The sequence below is a fragment of the Dromiciops gliroides genome, chromosome 1 (assembly GCF_019393635.1).
Source record: "Dromiciops gliroides isolate mDroGli1 chromosome 1, mDroGli1.pri, whole genome shotgun sequence".
Classification (NCBI taxonomy): Eukaryota; Metazoa; Chordata; class Mammalia; order Microbiotheria; family Microbiotheriidae; genus Dromiciops; species Dromiciops gliroides.
In genome coordinates this window covers 615165488-615188234 of record NC_057861.1, presented here as the reverse complement: position 1 = coordinate 615188234, position 22747 = coordinate 615165488, and the positions used below count along the sequence as shown (strand labels likewise).

The following is a 22747-nucleotide window of genomic DNA, read 5'->3' as shown; positions in this document are numbered from 1 at the left end:
CTCTTTGCAGTTTTGAATCCAGCTAATTGTCCTACCTTTCAGTCCATATATCTCCATGTTGTCAATAAGGACACCATGTGGGGCAGCTAGGTGGCACAGTGGATAGAGCACTGGCCCTGGAGTCAGGAGTACCTGAGTTCAAATCCGGCCTCAGACACTTAACGCTTACTAGCTGTGTGACCCTGGGCAAGTCACTTAACCCCAATTGCCTCACTTAAAAAAAAAAGGAAAAAAAAAAAGAAGGATACTATGTGAAATATATTTGTCAGTCAGAGGTTAGAGAAGTCAGCTTTGGCAGGGAGAAACAGGCAGGCATTTTTCAGACAGGTAAGGAGTCATATCTTTGAAGACAGAAAGCATGGAGTAGTGGAGAGTGCAATGTATTTTGACTTATAAGACTGTAGTTTGAACACTAGCTCTATTGATAACCAGCTCAGTGATTTTAGGCAAACTCCTTAACTTCCTTGACCTTGGTTTCCTAGATAATCTCAATGGTGCCTTCCAGATCATAGTCCTATGAACCAAGGATGAGAAACCTAGCTATTTGACTGGTGAATAAAGGGACAGGTGCTTACACAGAATGTCTCTGGGCAATATGGAATGAGCGGCTTTAGGCCAAAGAATCTGTGTGACCAGAAGTGAAGATTTAGATAAGACATCTCAGTAATTAAGCAGAAGATAGGTAATGGAGACTGGTACTAAATCAATGGTTGGAAGGTGAAGATTCCATACTTAAAACAATACAATTTTAGAACTGGAAGAGAAATGAAAGATAATTTATTCTTTTCTGTCCATTTTTCCAATTAGAAAACTTAAGGCCAAAAAACCCAAATGATATGCTGAGAGTTAATTTAATGGAAGAACTATAAATCTGGAGACTGGAACTCAGGTTTCCTGATTCTTGGTGTAATGGTCTCTCCACTGATACCTCATTTCTTCCCCAGGGCTTAAAAAGAATTATAGAGAAGAACAACTGACTCAAAATGTTCCCATTTGCTTGTCAGCAACTTTAGGCATCTTGGATTCAGTATGTCTAAAATGGAAATCCTTATCTTTTCCACTAAACCTGGCCTTCCTTCAAACTTCCCTATATATATATATATTTTTTTTTTGAAACTTCCCTATATCTTTAAGGGAACCACTGTCCAGTCACCTAGGTTTGCAAATTCAGAGTCATCCTTAACTCTCCCTCTTCCATAAGCATTGAAAATAATCTCTCTTAACGCTATTCTTGATACCTAAGTAATTGAAATTAAAATCAATTAGCAGAAATATTATTAATGACATACAGTAAAGATATATCATATATTATGAATGTATTTGTGAATGATTCTATAATTTTTCAAATATATATGCATACATATATAGATAGTATGTGTAAAATACACATATATGCATATATATGAAGGGAAATATAACCATATATAAGTATATATTTAGTATTTTTATATTACATATAAATACAAAATCAAAATTATCTTGATTCCATTCCTTGTTGTAAATGTGTTTTATTTTTGGCATGCAATTTGCAAGAAGTGACTCAGAAAAGGAAGTGAGAATCATAATCTTAAACTTTGACCAGAAATTTTATTTCTGCTTAGGGTTGTTGTAATTCTTACATAATACACATACAAAGCCTTAAATGTTTATTAGCTGTGTCTGGTGCTACTTTTTTTTTTTTTGGTAAAACAACAACAGTAATAACTAACAACCCCATAACTTCCATGTCTCTCTAATTATATGTAAACTTGTTTAAGATCATCAAGTACGATGACTCATCCTGGCTCCAAGGTGCTATGCTAAGAACTGCAATGCTTACAAGATTTTTGTTCTCTATTTAAGATGCTTATTTTTGCTTTGGTAATTTTTCTATTTTAAAATAGACTCTAGATCTCTCAACTACAGTCATTATATAAGAAATAATAAACTATTGCATACGTATGACTATTTTTAAAAATGTACCCTTCATGATATAAGTAGCACATTATTGTACTCTGAGAAATATCTTCCTGGATTAAGTATGGTTATCATCATTTTCATCATCATCAGTTAACATAAAATGAGTGCTCACGTGATGCCTAGCACAGTACAGGTGCAGTGGAATTTACAGAGTATATCTTATTGATAGTCCTTGCCCTTAAAGAGGAAAGATAGAATAGATGAGTCTAGAGACTGTCTCAAATTTACACGTTGTTTCAATTTTTTTCCAAAAAAGTCAGTGAAATCCCTCTCTTCCTTCAAGATGCCAGGTACTCTATGAAGCCTTTCTAGACAACCCCTTCCCTTAAAAGTGATCACTTTCAGGGGCAGCTAGGTGGTGCAGTGGATAGAGTACCGGCCCTGGATTCAGGAGGACCTGAGTTCAAATCCGGCCTCAGACCCTTGACACTTACTAGCTATGTGACCCTGGGCAAGTCACTTAACCCCAACTGCCTCACCCAAAAAAAAAAAAAAGTGATCACTTCCTCCTCAGATTTTTCACAGTACTTTGCTTGAGTCTCTTTCCTTTTATACTTAATGTAACTCTCCTTTTTATCCTGGTTGTTTTTGTATTTAGTCTCATCTTTCCCCATCCCCCCATTAGATTGTAAGCTCTTTGAGAACATGGTTTATGTTATATCTATCTTTGTAAACTTTTCACCTTCTACAATGCTTTGAACTTAGTATATGCTTAATAAATATGCTTTGAATTGAGTTGCCATTTTATTGATTCCATCTCCACAATATCTCTCATATCCATCCCCTTCTTCACTCAGACACAACCCCCTGAAATTAAACTCATATCTCTCATTCAGGAAATAATAATTGCTGGCATTTATATAATGTTTTAAAGTTTTCAGGGGGCTTCACGCATGTTACTTTATTTGATATTGATATTGACTATTGCCATCCAGTTGGTCTCCCTGCCTCAGTGTTTACACCTTTTTGATCCATCTTCTACACATTGAAATTCCCCAGAAACAGGTACGATCATGTCACTCACTTGTTGACAAAGCTCCAAGTAGCTCTTAGTTGCTTCTAGTATAAAATACAAACTTTTTTATTTGGCATTTAAAGTCTTCCACAATCTGTCTTCAGCCTACCCTTCTAGGCTTATTACACATTACTCTCCTTTGCACTGTGTTCCAGCTAAAGTACCCTACTTGCTAGTTCCTAGTACACAATATTCCATCTCAAAGCTAAGCTCCAGTGCCATTTCCTGCATGAGGCCTATCCTGAATCCCTAGTTGCTAGTTTCTACCCTTCCCTGCCCGACCCCCAAATTACTTTGTATTTACGTACTATATATTCATCTTTACTTATCTGTATATACATTGTTTTTTCCCCAACTGAATGTGAACATCTTGAGGACAGGAACTATGGTTTAAAAAAAAATCTCCAGGATCTGACACAATACCTAGCATATAGTAGGCACTTAGATGCTTATTGAATCAATGAATTGCACTTTGGATTGCCTTTTAATACAGAAATAATGTTATAAATGGTTTTCTAGCTTAGTCTACCAAGTTATTAAGATGCTTAATCCTAAACCTATTTAACCAATGAGATACTTGAGATACTGCACATTTGCAGTGAATAAAAGATGGAAACTATACTGTTACAAATGTAAATTATTAGAGCCTCTAGCTCCAGTACATTCTTGGGATAAACCAGTCCTGATTCTGAAACCCATTCTCAGTAAGGTACCATTAGTTTATTTTAAAAAAATTTTAGTGGGTCAGGATAAAAAGGAGGAAGATAGGGAGTGAGTACTAAACCACTGAATATGAGAAATATCAGCGAAAACAATAAAATAAATAAATAATAGTAAAATTTTAAAAAGTGAAAAACTACTTACATCCTTTTGTTAAGGTAGTTCATTCATTCTTTTGTTTACATGTCCTGGTGTTCTTATGTTCTTTCCACATTTCTTTCACTTCTCAAATTTTAGATTACACAGTGCAGATGGGGGTGAATGAAGGACTTCCTCTAGGTTTTTGTAAATTGGATGAGGCCCATAGACAGATCAATTTTTCATTTTTGACTAGGGCCTTGGATTGATGAAAATGGAAAAGTGGAATGGTAAGCTCTACTTTGCAAATTCTTCACCATCTTTTCTGTAGCACTTATCCTGCACCCCAGGCACTATGCCCAAACCCTGGATTTTCCAAGGCCTGATATGATCAGAGGTACTTAATACTTCCTGATGGCACTACCCTGTTTTTTTTTTTTTATAGTTGGGGAAGCAGGTGTGGAAGAACTTGAAGTATAGTGCTTCCTAAAAAAACACTTTCCTCAGAGGCAGCTAGGTGGTGTAATGGGTAGAGCCTTGGATTTCGAATCAGGAAGTCTGGGGTTTGACTCCTATCTCAGATATTTACTAGTTGTAAGGCCCTAAGCAGGTAGACTTTTGGTTAGGATCAAAATGTATGGGTTTTGGGTGGATTGACCAGTCAACTCTCAATCCTTAGAGCATGTGCTAAGTGGAGGCTTGGTGAGTCTCCTTCTGGAAATACAGGATTGGAAGAGCTCTTTTCTTCCTCACTTTAGAACATGTACAGATAATCTCGGGACAGTTTCCTGGCATCTTACTGCCAGGAAAAAGCTTAAATGGATAAACTCACTCTCTTCCCTGGTAGTGAGTGAGACAAGAACTGTTGTAAGCCTCTGGGTTGGGGGAAATGTAGCACTGGCAGAAGCTGCAGCTGTGTGTAGCATACACTCTGAACTCATTCTCCTAACCCTTACTCAGACTGGTAGTTTACATCTGCTGCTGCTATGTACTTTTCCCCTCAAAGTAATTCTGAGGGATTGTGGATTCCATAAATTGTGGATTCATAAACCCCCTATTTGGCATATCCTCTCTAATATCACTTGACCAATTAACACCTCTCCAATATCAGTGAATTCATGAATGCCAATTAACTTTTTTTTTTTTGGTGGGGCAATGGGGGTTAAGTGACTTGCCCAGGGTCACACAGCTAGTAAGTGTCAAGTGTCTGAGGCCGGATTTGAACTCAGGTCCTCCTGAATCCAGGGCCGGTGCTCTATCCACTGCGCTACCTAGCTGCCCCTAATTATTTCTTTTCTGTTTGTTTATTTGTTTATTTTATTTTTTTTTAGTGAGGCAATTGGGGTTAAGTGACTTGCCCAGGGTCACACAGCTAGTAAGTGTTTAAGTGTCTGAGGCTGGATTTGAACTCAGGTACTCCTGACTCCAAGGCCGGTGCTCTATCCACTGCGCCACCTAGCTGCCCCTCTGTTTGTTTATTTTTGCCCAATTAACTTTTACTTAACAGATATAGCAGGGGGTAAAGGATAAAAACTTGCCCAAGTCAGGAGTACATTCTCCACCATTTAGTAGCTAGGGACAGTGGACTCAAACTTGAAATAGTTGTTATAAGGCATCCATCCCCCATGTCAGTGCTTCCAAATCCACTCCATTGTATCATAGCTGGTGGGCAAGTCATTCCTTTGCTTTCTGGGCACAATGCTTTAGCTGTGAGGTCGATTCACTGCTTAGCTGGGTTAAGCCCATCATTCCTCAGGTCTGGCTTCTTTCCAAACTAGGCTACTGCTGCTACTGGCTGATTGCCGAGGGGGATCTTTGTTCTACCCTAGTCCATGCTGTTTCTGATACTCATTCCCCTAAAATCCATACAAGAAACATACACAGACAAAAGAAACGATTGTGCTATGGATTCTCAGCCACATGGTGGGGGAGACAATACAGATAGTAGAGGCCACTACCACTTTTACTCATGCTACTTCCCTCTCGTGCCCCCCACATATAAGCTCACAGTAGTTTCTGCCTCACTCACCACAAAGGATGAGGGGAGTTCATTTGTTTGAAGCCCTTTATATTCACATTTAATTTCTGTTCAGCAGCAAATTAAAAGAATTCTCATTACCATACTGACAGGAAACAGAAGAAATGTGCATTCTCTGAAGTGGGGAGGGAAGAGGCTCCTCTATCCCCCATTTCCAGAAGAAGGCATAACAAAACTCCATGTAGATTGGCAGTAAGCAGATCATTTGTGTAGACACAAAGGTCTGGGCCCTCACTGGCATGGACCTTCACTGGATGTATAGGGTACTGTGCAAACCTTAAAGCACTACACAGACATATCTTGTTTTATTGTGCTTTGCTTTATTGCACTTTGCAGATTTTTTTTTTTTTTAACAAATTGGAGGTTTATGTCAATGCAGGCATTGAGCAGGTCTGTTGGCACCATTTTCCCAATAGCATGTGCTCATATAGTGTCTCTGTGTCACATTTGGGTAATTCTCTCAATATTTCAAACTTTTTCATTATTATTATATCTGTTGTGGTGATCTTTGATATTATTATTATTATTATTTTTTAATGAGGCAATTGGGGTTAAGTGACTTGCCCAGGGTCACACAGCTAGTAAGTGTTAAGTATCTGAGGCCGGATTTGAACTCAGTTACTCCTGACTCCAGGGCCGGTGCTCTATCCACTGTGCCACCTAGCTGTCCCTGATATTATTATTATAATTGTTTTGGGGTGCCTTGAGCTATGCCTTGAGCCACGCCCATATAAGACAATGAACAATAAATTAATGGTGTATGTGTTCTGACTGCTCTACCAGCCAGCCGTTCCCCAACTTGCTTCCTCTCCTCAGGTTTCCCTTTTCCCTGAGACACAACAATATTGAAATCAGGCCAATTAATATTACCCTACAATAGTTTCTAAGTGTTCAAGTGAAAGGAAGAGTCAATCAATAGGGAAAACTTCATTGTTGTCTTATTTTAAGAAATTGCCGGGGGCAGCTAGGTGGCACAGTGGATAAAGCACTGGCCCTGGAGTCAGGAGGACCTGAGTTCAAATCCAGCCTCAGACACTTAACACTTACTAGCTGTGTGACCCTGGGCAAGTCACTTAACCCCCATTGCCTCACTAAAAAAAAGAAAGAAAGAAAAAAAGAAATTGCCACAGCTACTCCAACCTTTAGCGACCACCACCCTGATCGGTCAGCAGCCAACAACACTGAGGCAAGACCCTCCACCTGCATAAAAGATTATGGCTTGCTGAAGGCTCAAATGATAGCATTTTTTAGCAATAAAATGTTTTTTTAATTGAAGTATATACATTTTAAGAATAATATTATTGTACATTTAATAGACTATAGTATAGTGCAAATATAACTTTTATATGCACTGAGAAATCAAAAATTTTTTTGTCTCTCTTTTTTGGTGATATTTGCTTTATTGCAGTGATCTGGAACTAAGCCTGTATAGCATAAAGTGAAGAAGAATTAAGAAGCCTCTTAGTGAGGGTGAAAGAGGGGAGCCTAAAAGCTGGCTTGAAGCTTAACATAAAAAAAAAAACCCAAACCAAGATCTTGCCAACTGGTCCTATCACTTCCTTGAAAATAGAAAAATGGAAGCAATATCAGATTTTATATTCTTGGACTCAAAGATCACTGCAGATGGCAACTGTAGCCATAAAGAAAATAAAAGACACTTCCTCCTTGGAAGGAAAGCTATGGCAAATCTGGACAGTGTACTAAAAAGCAGAAACATCACCTTGCTGACAAAGATCTGTATAGTTAAAGATATGGTTTCTCCACTGGTGAAGTATGGCTATGAGAGTTGGACTATAAGGAAAGCTGAGTGCCACAGAACTGACTCTTTTGAATTGTGGTACAAGAGAAGACACTTGAGAGTTTCTTGGGCAGCAAGGAGATCAAATCAGTCAATACTTAAAGAAATTCATTCAGGCTGTTCACTGGAAGGTCAAATACTGAAGCTGAAGCTTAAATATTTTGGCCACATAATGAGAAGATGGGACTCATTGAAAAAAGATCCTGATGCTGGAAAGGATTGAAAGAAAAAGGAAAAGGGGAAGACAGAGGATGAGATGGTTAGATTGTGTCATGGAAACAATGAACATGAACCTGGACAGACTTCAAGAGACAGTGGAGGGGGCAGCTAGGTGGCACAGTGGATAGAGCACCGGCCCTGGATTCAGAAGGACCTGAGTTCAAATCCGGCCTCAGACACTTAACACTTACTAGCTGTGTGACCCTGGGCAAGTCACTTAACCCCAATTGCCTCACAAAAAAAAAAAAAGAGAGAGAGAGACAGTGGAAGATAAAAGGACCTGGCATGCTATGGTCCCCCATAAAGAGTAGGACATGACTGAACAACAACAACAACAACATCCCTCTATATAAATGTTAGTTGCTATTACCTAGTTTGGCTCCAGGGAAACACCCACTTGTATGAAGCAGATTTAAGAAAAAGAGATATCATCTCCTGTTCTTCTCCAGATTATGCCAAGACAAATAGACCAACCTCAGCCATCAGAGTTAATTTTCATTTCCAATGTTACAACCTTCTCTAGAATGTTTCTTTTCTCTCCCTTCAGTCCTTCCATCTGATGTCCAGTATTTGGTGCTGAATTCTTCAGCTACTTTTTCATGAATGTGTTATATTGGCCTGTATTATAGGTATACTTTTATGTCTAGGGATGCCAGTGGGGAGAAAAGAGAACAGAAAGAGAAGGCTGGAGGTAATAGAGTCTTTGTTTTCTTTGTTCATTACATTATTTGAGATGCTGCATTATAACTCCTGTAGTTTACAAAGATCATCCCCTTTCTCCACTAGCCTAGTAGCTCTTTTATCAGCTACTGACTATCTGGCATATGGTAAGAAGTGAATGCTGGCTCTGGGAAAATTAATTGGTTTCTGAAAAGGCTATCCCTATACCTGGTGGAGCCTGTGCTAGCCATTGACTGGTAAATTAGGTATAAAAGGTTAGGAAGGTTTTGTAAAATAAATGATCTGACCCTTTCCCATAGGTCTCAAAGAACATGTTATCTTCAGCTAGGTGGCACACTGGATAGAGTGGTGAGCCTGGAGTCAGAAAGAGGAGGGTTTAAATCTGAGCTCAGGTACTTATTAGCTATATGACCTTGGTCAAGTCACTTAACCCTTGTATGTCTCAGTTTACTTATCTATAAAATGAGGATAATAGCTGTACCTACCTTAGAGGATTGTTGTGAGGATCAAATGAGATACTAATTGTAAAGCTCTTAGCATATTGTTGTTCAGTCATGTCCAATTCTTTGTGACTCCATTTGAGGATTTCTTGACAAAGATCGAGCAGTTTGCCATTTCCTTCTCTAGCTCATTTTACAGATGAGAAAACGAAGGCAAACAGTTAAGTGACTTCCCTAGGGTCACAGCCAGTAGGTAGGTGTCTGAGGCCAGATTTGAACCCAGGAAGATGAGTCTTCCTGACTCCAAGCCCAGCACTCTCTACACTGTGCCACTTAGTTGCCCCCAAAATCTTAGCATAGGGCCTGGCATATAATAGGCACTATATAAATGTTTATTCTCTTGCTCTTTTTTCCATCCTCTCCCAGAGATCCTAGCTCCTTTTTGGAACTGATCCAAGAATTCTAGGATCACAGGATCAGAGATTTTGAGTACAGTTACTTGTTCATCCATTCAAGGTTCATTTTTAATCCACCAGAAGAAGTCCTTATTGCTCAGTATACCTGAGGGCATTCCACCTATGTTCCTATATAATCTGTCCACATTTCATTTTCCTCCAAATAATGGTAATATTACAGGGTAAAGACAGTTTTTCTCATCACCTCAGACACCAGAATAATTCAGCCCCAAATGCAGTCACAATCCCTGACATATACAGATGACAGTCCTTTCCCTAATAGACTTGTGCTACATACCATAAATAACTTTAAAGTAGTATGATTGATTTTTAAATGGTTATATCAGGATTACTATTAAGAAGTTTCTTTTCATCAGGTGTACATCTGTCTTTCTGTATGTTCCATATATCGATAAGAATTCTTCCCTCTGGGACATCTAGCTAACTGATGGCCTTTTCAAAGTAAACACTTTGGGAAGTTATATACGCTAATTTCAACGATGTTGTTGTTGTTTGAAGCAGTTTTCATTGTTTTAGAAAATCAGTTGCATGCTAAAAAAAGAAACAAAGACTTGTCACCATTGAGGATTTTTCTAAGAAGGTGATAGAAGTACTGAAAACAACTTCAAAAGAACAGGTCCAGAAATAATGAGAAGGAGTGCTATGAATGGAAAGAGTTCTGATTTTAGAGTCAGAGTATCCAGGTTAGGGTCCCAACTCTGAGGTTTGATCTGTGTGACCTTGGGCAAGCCACTTCACCTCAGTTTCCTTATCTGTAAAGTAAAGAGGTTTAATTATGTGGCTTTTGAGGTACTTTCTATCTTGAGATCTGTGAGTCTTAAATATTTTGAGCAATGGTAGCATCATTAGAATGAGTGAATAGCCTTCCAAGGAGACTGCTTTGAAATGGACAACACTTGCTTGGATGTCTTATTTCTGTTATACATTTTCTCTCTGTATCAGCTTGAAACCCATCATCAAGCAGATTCTTCCATAGCTCTTGGCCAAAATGTGTCAAGTACCCCAGTATTGTACTGTATTAGGTACCATGAAGAGTTACTTCACTTTTCCCTTTCTGTTCCCCCCCCCCCAAATAAAAAGATGTTCCTCTTTAGGAGCATCTAATTGACTAAACACAAAGGCATATGCTACCTCTTAGAATTCCATGTCTGCTTCATGATAACTTTCAAAGCAGCTGGCTGACTTTTACTGATGAACAAACTTGCATCTATTGGGCAATTGAGGTTTTTCTTCCTCCTTCCAGATTGTTTCCTCTTGGCAATGGTTGTGCCCAGAATCAGTGGCAATGGCAGCATGTGTCAATTTTGGAGTGTCTTAGTATGTCTGTTGACCCACCTCCAACTGAATTTTTTCTAGGTGCCAGAATTCCCAGTTATAGTTCTGTTGATGATATATACTACTGAAGTATGTCAAGATATGTATTAAGTTTGATTGGTAGCTTTATCTATTGTCATGAAACAAAATGGTCAGAGATAGAATTTTTCCATCAGTAATTTTTAAAAAATGGTCTTCAGTTAAATTTTGGTGTGTAGGAAGAAGTTAGGGACATGTGATTTTACTTTAATGAGGTCTACAATTCACAGAATTCCTAGTCTAGGAGAAATAAGGGCAAACACATAAGAAAAATCGAGAATATACGTTTGAAAGACTTAGAGATCAATCCTTACTTTAAGCAGACATTGCAATACTTCAATGGATCTGTGACCTCATCATTATGGGCACTCTTTGTAGCACTGCAGATTGTCACCTCAACATGCCTTTTCTTCCTGTGTGAGTCTTCTCTATTTCCTCCTCTCAGTCCTCTAAAACGAAAATTTGAGTTTAGATAAAAGATAAATTAGAGGAAGAGTGGCAAAAAAGTTCTTCCTTTTATATGAAAAACAGAATTCTTAAGAAGCAAGTTCTTGTATTGCACTTAAAACATTTTTTCCCACAAAACATTTTTTCAAGAACTGATTTATTCTGTAAAGTGAGGTATTCTTGTACATAGCTTCCCAGATATGTAAATGAATTACAGGGATGATTAAAGTTCCCTCTTGTCCTTCAAATTCCCCTCACCTCTAGTGAGGATCTTCCTAGTATACTTTTACTCCAAGCCAGTGACCCTAATACTCCTGTAGTGGGAGTATGATGGGAAGGTTTATGAAAGAAGTAAAAAGGAGTTAGATATCTATTTAGAGGGAGGGGGATCATGAGAGGTTTCATAGAGAAGGTAGAATCCATTTTGTGAGGAAAGGCAAGGAGAATGGAAAGTGCTGAGATCATTATTTAGCACTGGAAGGGACCTCCCAGGTTATTTAATCCAACTTCTTTATTTTATAGATGAGGAAACTGAGGCCCTAAGAAAATAATTTGCCCAAGATCAAACAAGTTACAGGTAGATATGAACCCAACCCATTATACCACCCTTACTCTTGTGACAAAAGGAGTTGCTCTGATTTTTCTCCGATATTGATGAGTGATATTTATCGTACTTAATTATTTTTGCTCAATAACAATAATGATGATAAATCTTTCAGGTTTATTTAATGCTTTCCTCACAACAACATTTGTGAGATAGTATGTTCTCATTTTACAGATGAAAAAACTAAAGCACAGAGAAATGACCTGAATAGTTACAAAAAATATAGATAGATCTTGTCATTTAGTTTAAAAAGTTATCATATTTGAATATTTTTATATACCACAAGTAATATTTATGTAGGATTTTAGAATTTGCAGAGCACTTTACATATTTTATTTCATTTGAGTCTTGCAACAATCCTGTGCGGGATGTTTTTTTTTTTTTTAATTGAGGCAATTGGGGTTAAGTGACTTGCCCAGGGTCACACAGCTAGTAAGTTTCAAGTGTCTGAGTCTGGATTTGAACTCAGGTCCTCCTGACTCCAGGGCCGGTGCTCTATCCACTGCACCGCCTAGCCGCCCCGTGAGGGATGTTTTAAAAGTAATATTATCCCCATTTTACTGATGAGGAAACTGCATTCAGGGGGTAGGTTTTGAACATTTATGTGTTTCATAATGAAATATGACTAGGTCTTAAAACGTATATAAACAATTCAAAAATAGTAGCCTCTTTGTATCAAGCAAATAAAACACCAGGTCAGTGAATCACAGGAAATGATTCAGTTTTCTAAACTATAAATGTGTGTTTTATGTAAGAAATTTTATATGAATGTTTTATGCAGTTATAGTTTTGTGGATAAATATTTAAATGCCTGATGTATGGAATACATAATTGCCAATTAACTCACCATCTGAGAGATTCATCTGCTATACTGTCCATTCAAGAATGAAATTCCAGTTTTTATTTAAAAAGTTATAGTTATTGAAGGCAAGTGGAAAAAAATAGGAGCAATAGGCCACTCAATAGATATTTAGGAACAGACTATTGATCTTTCAATGATTTAAAAAAGTATCTAATTTAACAATTTTTGTTTCTTTAGAATGAATCCTCCAATATCTTACTAGTGAGAGCTGATATTCTCTCAGCATCCAAGATAGTGCTTATATATTGCAAAGAACACCTTTCCTAGAAGGAGACATTATATTCAGATTCAACTGTAAGTCTTAATCACACTGTAATTTTATTCAATTGATATTGAATATTCATCAGTATTATACTTCTTATAAATGATTACATTATAGTTATGAAAAGGAAATCATAATTATAATAATAACTGACATTTTTATTGTGCTTTAAAGTTTGCTAAGTGCTTTGCCCACATTATCTCATTTGAGCCTCTTACCAACTCTACAAAGTAGGTACTGCAATTAATATTATTCCCATTTTATAGATAAAGAAACAGAGGTTCAGAAAATTTCACTGACTGCTAAGACCACTCAGCTGTGTGGCAGGATTCAAACCCAGGTTCTCTAGACTTGAAGTCTCAACACTGTACCACTGTCTCCCAATAAAAAAAAAAGAAATTAAAAAAACCACCCTACATATCTAATAGGACACCTGTAGGAGGCATTACCAGTGTCTTCGTGCAAAATTGTTGAAATAGCATCAGTCTGTAATTGGCCTGATAATTCCAGAAATACTTTTTTTATTTGTTGACTCTAAAATGAACAATTCCAGGAAGAAAATCTCATACTTTTTGTGTTTTCTAAGGTTGTATCCTCTGTAACACATTCACAAGATATAAAACAGAAAAAAAAACCTTCTGGTAATTATGAAGGTCAGTTGTATTTATCAGAGTAGTTACTATCCATTTGATAGCCTTTATTAGGTTCCTATTATTTGCTAAGGGCTATATAATCTCATTGTCATTGGGATATTTATTACTACTTAGCCTTTTTTTCATCTTTTACTAAAGATGATGTTTAAGGGCTTATCTAAAAGGTATATTTTTCTTTTACTTTGAACCTGTAGTTTTGTCCACATATACCCAAAATATATCTAAGATCTACTGCTTCCCTAATTTGATTCCTATTTTAAAATGATTACAAAATACTACTAAAACTGTACTATTTATTATAGGAAATTATTTTCTGTTCTCTATTGTTTATTTTGGATACTGCTATCTTCTATGACACAGATTTTTCCCCTTTACTTCTTCTTCTTCTTCTTCTTCTTCTTCTTCTTCTTCTTCTTCTTCTTCTTCTTCTTCTTCTTCTTCTTCTTCTTCTTCTTTCCCCCAGGACAATGAGGGTTAAGTGACTTGCCCAGGGTCACACAGCTAGTAAGTGTCAAGTGTCTGGGGCTGGATTTGAACTCAGGTTCTCCTGATTCCAGAGCCAGTGCTTTATCCACTGGGCCACCTAGCTGCCCCTGCCCCTTTACTTCTTTTTTTGTTTGTTTGTTTTTGTTTTTTGTTTTTTGCCCCTTTATTTCTAAAATCATCCTCTGATGTAGCCATCGTGGCATGAAGGTGATACTAGGTTTTGAAATTTTTGTCAAAAGAACACATAGCATGCACTATCAATCTAAAAAATCTTCAAGTCCAGGCTTGGTGGTGAATTGTATGTCTATAATCCTAGGACCAGAATAGACTCATCACCAGAGAGTTGGCCATAAGATGATGAATTTTAATATTGACAGCAGTTGCTCTACCAAAGCATAGAGAGGACTGTACTCTGAATCCATGGAAGGAGTGCTCACACAGGTGAAATTTTGGGTTCTTGAATTACTGTAGTATTTATAAAAAATACTAGAGGACCAAAGCCAAATTTTATGAGTTTTAATAAGGATACTTGATAAAAGAAAACTAAATATTATAATACATTCTTGTGAAAGAACACAGTTTTTCTACTTTTAATATAAGTGCTTATATTTGGAGCCCAAAGTAAACCCAAGGCCTTTGCCATTTGTAAAGTAGAGACTCCAGAGAGGTGTCCTTTCCAAAATTTTGGCCAAATGTCAATTGCCTTAACAATATCTTACTTAATTTGCATATTCCTTACATTTTCATCTGTGAATATTCCTGGAGTGTTAGTGTTATGAAAAATGATTGCCTCATGCTAGAAATAGGTATACTTGTTTTGCATTACATGTGAAGTCATAAGATTGTTTTTTTCTTACTTATCTGAACATTATTAATCTGTTTTTTCTGTCTTGTGGGTTAGAATGGCTTAGACACATTGAGAGGTTTTTAATTTCATTTAAGAATTTGTTGAATTCTGGGTTTGAGGGAAAAGCAGCTTTCTTTAAAGGGGAACAAGCCTGTGACATGTACTCTGACTCCCTGAGATTCATATCCTACTCCCTCTCTAGATTGAAGGGGCTTCATCTTGTCTGTCTTCATGTGGCCCTTCCCACCACTATCCCCTAAGTCCTATTAGTCATCCATCCCTGGAATTTCTCCTGCTGCCTTAGGCCTGTCCTGACCACATCAAGATCTGGGCCACAGCAGTTTAGGTGGTTAAGAGCAAAGGAGGCAGGGCAGCTAGATGGCGCAGTGGATAAAGCACTGGCCCTGGATTCAGGAGTACCTGAGTTCAGGTCCGGCCTCAGACACTTGATACTTACTAGCTGTGTGACTCTGGGCAAGTCACTTAACCCCAATTGCCTCACCAAAAACATAAAAAAAAAAAATTAAAAAAAAAAGAGCAAAGGAGGAAGAAAGTTTTCTTCTTTCTACTATCCATCTAGTTTCTGGCCAATGCTATGTTATGATATAGTGGAACTGACACTAACTTTGCTATTCAGAGAATTGGGTTCAAATCCTGGTCTTGTCACTTTCTACATGATCTTTTTTAAAAAAAAAAGTAAAATTTTTTATTTAGTATCTCCCCCCAATTACATATAAAAACAATTTTTAACATTTGTTTAAAAAATTTTGAGTTCCAAATTTTCTTCCTCCTCCCACCCACCACCCATTGAGAAGTCAAGCAATTTGATACAGGTTACTGTATGATCTTTAATAAGTTGATTTACTTCCCTTGGTCCTTGTTTCCTCATCTGTAAATCAAGGCAGTTTGGAGTAGATGGTCCCTAAAGTCTTTTCCAGTTTCAGAATCTATGCTCTTTATTGTATGTATAGAGACATTAACTTCATCATATATAAAAAGGATTGTGCCATTTTGAGGCACAATTTGAAGGTATTTAAGGCATTAAAAATCTGCTTCTATGATTGAGACTATTTAACTTAGGGAAAATAAAACCAGGGGGAATGTAGCTTTCTTAAAATTGAAGAATTTTTAGGTTTTGAGGTATGCAGTAAGGGTTAGAGTATTTTTTAAAAAAATGAATGAATAACCAGATTCTTTTGATAGCTTCAATTCTGAATATGTAAATTGACTCCGGGAACAATCTACCAACAAATATGCATTCTATTTTTTCTTCATAAGCCCTATTGTGAAAGTTGATGAAATTAACATTCATTCTTCAAGATTTCAATGATCATTCCATGGATATTTCTGGTAGCTATTTGGAAAATGGGTAGTATTTGCTTCTTTTCAGGAGCTACTATTCATCATTTGCAAGGGAAAAAGAGATCTGGGGAGATATTTTAGACTGGGAGACCCAATTGGAAAACTAGTCCTGAGAGAAGAGTTGTGGTAGAGAAAATCTTTTGAAAGGGTTTAAGTGAGCCTAGTCTTTTTACTCACAGGAGGGAAAAGTAATGGTGTCTTCCCTGTGCCTTGAGTTGTGGGTTATGATGAGCTTGTGAGGTTTTGGTACTTACTTGGCAAAGGGAACTATTCAGACAGTATCATGCTATATTGCTATGATCTGTTAAACCGGTTTATCCTAAGTATTATAATTTTTGTTCTAGATCCCATTCAATGCAAAGTGAGCCTTTTGTCATGAAGAAATATGCAAAATAGTAAAATGGAGGTTGGAATTATGGGAGCTAATTAGGCAAAAATGAACAGAATGGCACAACTTAAGAGATTTGTTTGTCACAAAGAATGGGTGTTCATGGTAAGATTAAAAAATAGTAAGAGATAAGCAGCCTTTCTCGCTTCCTGGCCATCTTGGCAACAGGTCTCTGGTTGAGGGTCCTCCCGCACCACAGGCAGGAAGATGGTGGCCACAAAGAAGACGAAAAAGTGGCTGGAGTCCATCAACTCAAGGCTCCAGCTGGTGATGAAAAGCGGCAAATGTGTGCTAGGCTACAAATAGACCCTGAAAATGATCAGACAAGAAAAAGCCAAATTGGTCATCTTGGCCAACAACTGCCCAGCCTTGAGGAAATCAGAGATTGAATATTATGCTATGTTGGCCAAAACTGGCATACATCACTACAGTGGCAACAACACTGAATTGGGTACAGCATGTGGGAAGTACTACAGAGTTTGTACACTGGCTATCATTGATTCAGGTGATTCTGATATCATTAGAAGCATGCCAGAACAGACCAGTGAAAAGTAAACTGTACAAAAATATTCTTTAATAAACTGGCCAAAGCTTGTTTAAAAAAAAAAAGAGAGAGATAAGCAGACCAACAGAAAGGTAACTAGTAAGTTTGTAGAAAGGAAAGCAAGACTTTTATTAAAATCGACCAGTGACTAGCAACTATGCTTCATTTGATGTGGAAGCAATAAACAGCAAATTTATTTTTCATTGTTTACTCAAACTCTTTTCTCAGATGTTAATATTGGTTTCTAATTCTCAAATAATTACCATACTTCTAATTTTCCCTTTTCATAAACTTATATTAAATTTTCTTAACATTGTGACTCTGAATAAACTCTTTCTCCTTATATTAATTTTACAATAAACTCAGATCAGTCACTACAATTGTCTGGAAAAGCATCAGGGTCCAACATTATTATTATTATTATTTTTCATCTTATCTAGGCTCCTTTTCCCTTTGGTAAAATCCTTATCTTTGTCTTGTGAGAACCAGATTCTTTTCTCTGTAGTAATCAGATAGCTTGACCATTGCTACTTTTCCTGGCACTTGTCTTTATGTTATACTCCTTTGCTTTTTCCTTGCTTTGAACTAATTAAAATTAACTATAAAATACCAGAAGAGACTTCTTCCTTGTCTTTGCTTTCTTGAGTGTGAGAATTCCCTGTTTTAGATACCCTAAGTTATTTTCATTCCCTTTTCATCTTGAGACTTACCCTTGCCTTCTGGTGTTGATATATATTATCAGGATCTTATCTCCTTTTTCATCTATGGTTGCTTTTATTTTTTTAAGATATTGAAGATAAGCCACTTTCTACCTCTTCCCACCCACTTCATAGGGCTTTTAACAGGAGGATGAAAGTCCTTAGTAATAAAGTTCCCCTTTCACTGCTTGAATGTGCAGTTGGGTGAGAGGACACATACACACACAAACCTTACACAAATTTTATCTGGTCTTTTGTTCACACTTTAAATTATATTTTTATTAAAATTATTAAAATGAAGCTGAGGTAGCATAGTGGATAGAATGCTGGAGTTAGAGTCAAGAATTATGCGAATAAGAGTGACTAAAACTTCCATACCCTTTGAACTTGAGACTCAATTATAGGTCTTTTACCCCCACTTATGACAAAATATTTATAGCAGCACTTTTTATGATAGCTAAGACTTGGAAACACTTTCATGAAGTAGTTTTAGTACTTTAACTTGTCTGTCCCTAGTAAATCACTGTTAAAGGAGAGTTTCAACTAGCTATTGTGGATACTGTAGCCTAATTTCTAATTCAGGAAGGCTGTTGATTATTTAATTGTTTTTATTTTGCTATTTTTAAAGACTTGGGAATATATTGGGTGCATAATATTAATTGGGAATTGATTTTCTGGTTTTATTCACACTAGGGATTTGATGCATTTGTGGAATCCAGGAAGTATGTATAGGGATGTCCTTTGTATAGAAGAAAACTGTGAGGTTTTTTGGTTTGATGGATTGTGTCAAAACAGGCACCATTGAGTGGTGGTAAATTTTGTGAGTTTAGACTCAGGAAGTATCACTATATGGGATGTAGTTTTCAAAACAGAGTTGACTAATATATTCTTTCTCTTTTTCATCAGAAGGGACCTCTGAGAATGCAGGGAAATCACGAAAAGTGGTGAGTGTACTTTTCATCTAATATGTTTTAGAGTTATATGTCTTTGTATCTTATCACCCTATTATTCCAAATTCCATAAGGAGAGACCATCATCTTTTCTAAACTCTGTTTCTCCTACAATGCACAGCATAATTTGTAGCACACAGCAGGGTCTCAATACATTTTTGTATTGAATATAATTGAATATCTGCAACATGACAATGAATGCTATGCCTTGATCATGAAAAACATCTAACAAGGGAAAGAAATTACTTTTTAAGTCAATAAGACATATACCTGTATAGAAATATACAAACTTGAGGCTGGCAGTACAGTGGAGAGAATTTGAGTAAGGATAAAAGGAGAGAAAAATAGAAGCAATAGAATTATTATTTATAGGTCACCCTGGCCAAAAAGAAAAGTATGGATGATATTTTCTGAATACAGGCAAAAGAAAAGGCACAGAGAAAAAAGACAGGTGGTGAGAGACTTCAGTTAGCTATATATTTTCTGAAAGTCTCCTTATGCTAAAAGGCCATTTGACAGAATGATTCACTAAAAATGTCATCACCTAAAAGATTAAAAAAAACCAAAAGGAATTACTACTTTAGATTTGGGGAAGATTGCTCAGGGAATTAGTAATGACAGGAACCTTGGGAGAAAAATGACCACATAGACTTAATAAGCTTTTGCACAGACAAAATCATGCAGTTTATAATGAGAAAGGAAACAGTTAATTGGGAAAAATCCTTGCAGCAAATTTTATGATATTTAGGGATATATAAGAACAAGATCAATTCTAAGGAAATATGGTTCAAGGGACATGATATTCTTATGAACAAAATTCTGAAAGTATAATCATAAATGATCTTTATTAGGAAGAAAAAAGGAGAGGGAAAAGGGAGATAAGCTGAAGGAACTGCTATAACTATATATGAATCTTTCTGACAAGCCAAGAAATTAAAGGACATGTACAAAAGATGAAAAGAGGCTTAAGTAACCAAGGACAAATATCGAAGAGTTTCAAAACCTTTTAATGATTGTGTTAGGAAGATGGCCATCTATAGTGGAAAGAACACTTCTTGAAGTCAGAAGACCTGGGTTTAAATTTCTTCAGAAATTAAACCTTCAGAAAACTACTTAATCAACCCATCATGAACTGAGGTTTGGGATAAAATGGAAAGTATGACAAAAACACTTTGTTAGCAATATTTAGGGCAAGAAAAAGAACAAGGAAAGGCTGTGGTTTGGAGCAAATGATATCAATAGATGTTGTTTGTCCTTCATTCTTGAAGAAGACCATGACATTGAGAGGTGATGTCATGAATTGCAGTGAATTGTATTTAAGTGAGGGAAGGCTGTGCAAGGTGACTAACCTCATTCTCTTCTCTAGAGCCATCTGGGTCCAGTGGCAAAATATTAATCAGCTCTGCAAGAGAGTGATGTGCAAACTTGAAAACTATAACAAACAAGATTAATAGTTAATTGAATCCTAATACAGGTGCAAAGAGGGGGGGAGAGTGGGGGGGAATTACTTATTTTAAGTGTTCAAATCTCCATATGAATTACATCACAGTATACTGAAGGAAGTTACAAATATGATTCACTACTGTTGGTAACTATTGAGGAATCATGTTACTTGTTCAGCAAGTAAGGAAATGGGAGGTAAGTGGATTAGGGATCAAAGGCTGAAGCTTGGGAACTATTATAGGCTGAGTTCAGAACATGTTTATGTCAGTAGCCATTGGATCAGAAGACAAGGGCAAGGGGAGGATGCTAAAGTTGAGGGAGCACAGTGCCTATTTGTAGCTCATATAATATTCTTAGGCATCCTTTCTCTTAACTTCTATTCTTACAGATAATTCTTAGGTTCCCAGAACTTGTCTGTCATCTCTCCTTCAGGTTTTTAAGAGTACCCTTGACGGGTCAGGGATGATTCTCTAACGCTTATGGCTTGAAAGCCCCACTGGTGTGCTTCTCGCCTCACCCCAGATTATTAGTTGAGAATCAATTTGGTTAGCCATCATTAAGTATCTTATAGGAAGAGGTATTCACTAAGGTAGTATATTAAAAACAATTGGTATAAAACATCCTCTTAAAAAGTCCGTGACACGCTTTCCTACAAGTATATATAGATTCCACAGGAAAGTGGGCTTAGGCTTAGAGAGCACATGTGACAAGTCACAGCTCCTCATTTGTTGATGCTAGAGAAGTTCCCCTTTGGCATGATGTAGCCTTTTGCTAGACTTCTTATAGGGCCCTTAGTATAGTATTTCCTTAGCTCATACTGGTGCGTATTGGGATCACTATTGATAGATGGTCTGGTGAGGCTATTTAGGACACTAATTGGAAGATGGGAAAGATCATCTTTGGGTGAGGTGAAAGCTGAGGGCTCTCTTTTTCCTACCTTTCCCTCCCTCCTCCAATGTCTTTCTTAGGGCATTCAGCTAGAATTCTGTGCTTTCATCCTTTTCTAGCTAATTCAGTTCTTTTATACACACTTAGGGGGTATAAAGAAATCCCTCAGTCAAATGACATCTCTCAGATGTCTTGTCTGTCATCCTTTCATTTCATCAAATGGTTTCCACAGACTTTTCACACTTGATCTTAAGGTCCATGATTGATTGAGACACACTCTCACCTAGTTATGATATAAGGGCTAAAATGGGGTAGGGTAGTTTCAGCATCACCCTTCTATATAGCAAGGAAGCCTAGAACAGGGGTAAGAGCTAGAATATTATAGCATGTAGAGCAGACCGAAGGAGATCCAGAGACACAGGCTGGGTTAAGACTAGATAAGTGAGCAGCCAAACACGCATATGAGATGAAGCAGGGGAACAGGACAGATGTTAATAGTCAGGAACTAGAGAATCCCAGGTGAGTACAAAGCCATGGTGGAAATAGGGCAATTGGCTTTTTGGGAGTAAATGATTCATCACTGAGGTTTTTAAAGCTTTGGTTTGGTGGGATAGTAGAAATGGAAACCCTATGCCAATATAGGAGTGTGAAGGTTCCCTCATAGGGAGATGGGAGGTAGACTTAAAAGAGACCTTATAAACAATCTAACCTAACTCTCCCATTTTACAGGTGTAGAAAACCGACTCAGAATGATTAAGTGACTTCCCGAAGGTCGGTCACAGCTGCAAAACAAGAATTCAAACCCAGGTCTTCTGACTTCATGTCTGGTGTTGTTTACACTATAGGTTTTTAACTTCTTTTTAATACAATGTAATCCTTCTAGATGACAGGATATTGATACACTCCTGCTAGTGTTGAGAGTTCAGGGTAGCCTGAACTATGAATAATTATTTCTTAATAATAATTGTCAACAAACATAAACATTTTAATGTACAAAGAACAAGAAAGAGGATTGTATAAAAACTTTGAACTTGTTATATTATTATTTAAAAGTATATGTTAAATTAAAAAAAAGTATTTTATTATTTTCCAGTTACATTTAGAGATAGTTTTTAGCATTTGTTTATATGAGTTCCAATTTCAAATTTTTCTCCCTCCCTCCCCCCTGTCCTAGACAGCAGGCAATCTGATATACATTATATATATGTATATATGTAGTATATGTTAAATTTAATAAAGTATTAATAAAATTGTTCTATTTATATTCCCTTATGAGTATACATTCTCTTTTGAGCCTCACAACAACTTTGTGAAGTAGGTATAATTTCCCTTATTTTGTAGATGAGGAAACTGAGGCTTTGAAATGTTAAATGGTTTGTCTAGGGTCATGTAGCTAGTGTCAGAGGCACTATTTAAGCCCATGTTTATACCATGCTTCCTTGCGGATAATCAACTTATCTCCCCCACTCTTCAGTCTTTAATGGTAGCTGCTTGTATTCCTCACCCCTACTCTTTCTTGACATGCCACTATGGTTC

At 36.9% G+C, this 22747-nt stretch overlaps 1 long non-coding RNA gene and 1 pseudogene across 1 annotated transcript in view; both read left to right on the top strand.

Moving 5' to 3' along the window:
- LOC122736480 overlaps window positions 1-22146 on the top strand; it is an 81746-nt gene extending 59600 nt beyond the window's left edge. Inside the window, exons 2-3 of the long non-coding RNA XR_006354201.1 lie at window positions 18837-18874; window positions 21941-22146. This is a non-coding gene — a long non-coding RNA (uncharacterized LOC122736480). The remainder of the gene's footprint in view (window positions 1-18836; window positions 18875-21940) is intronic.
- Window positions 16896-17244, top strand: LOC122736479 (annotated as a pseudogene).
- Window positions 22147-22747: the final 601 nt, after the last annotated feature.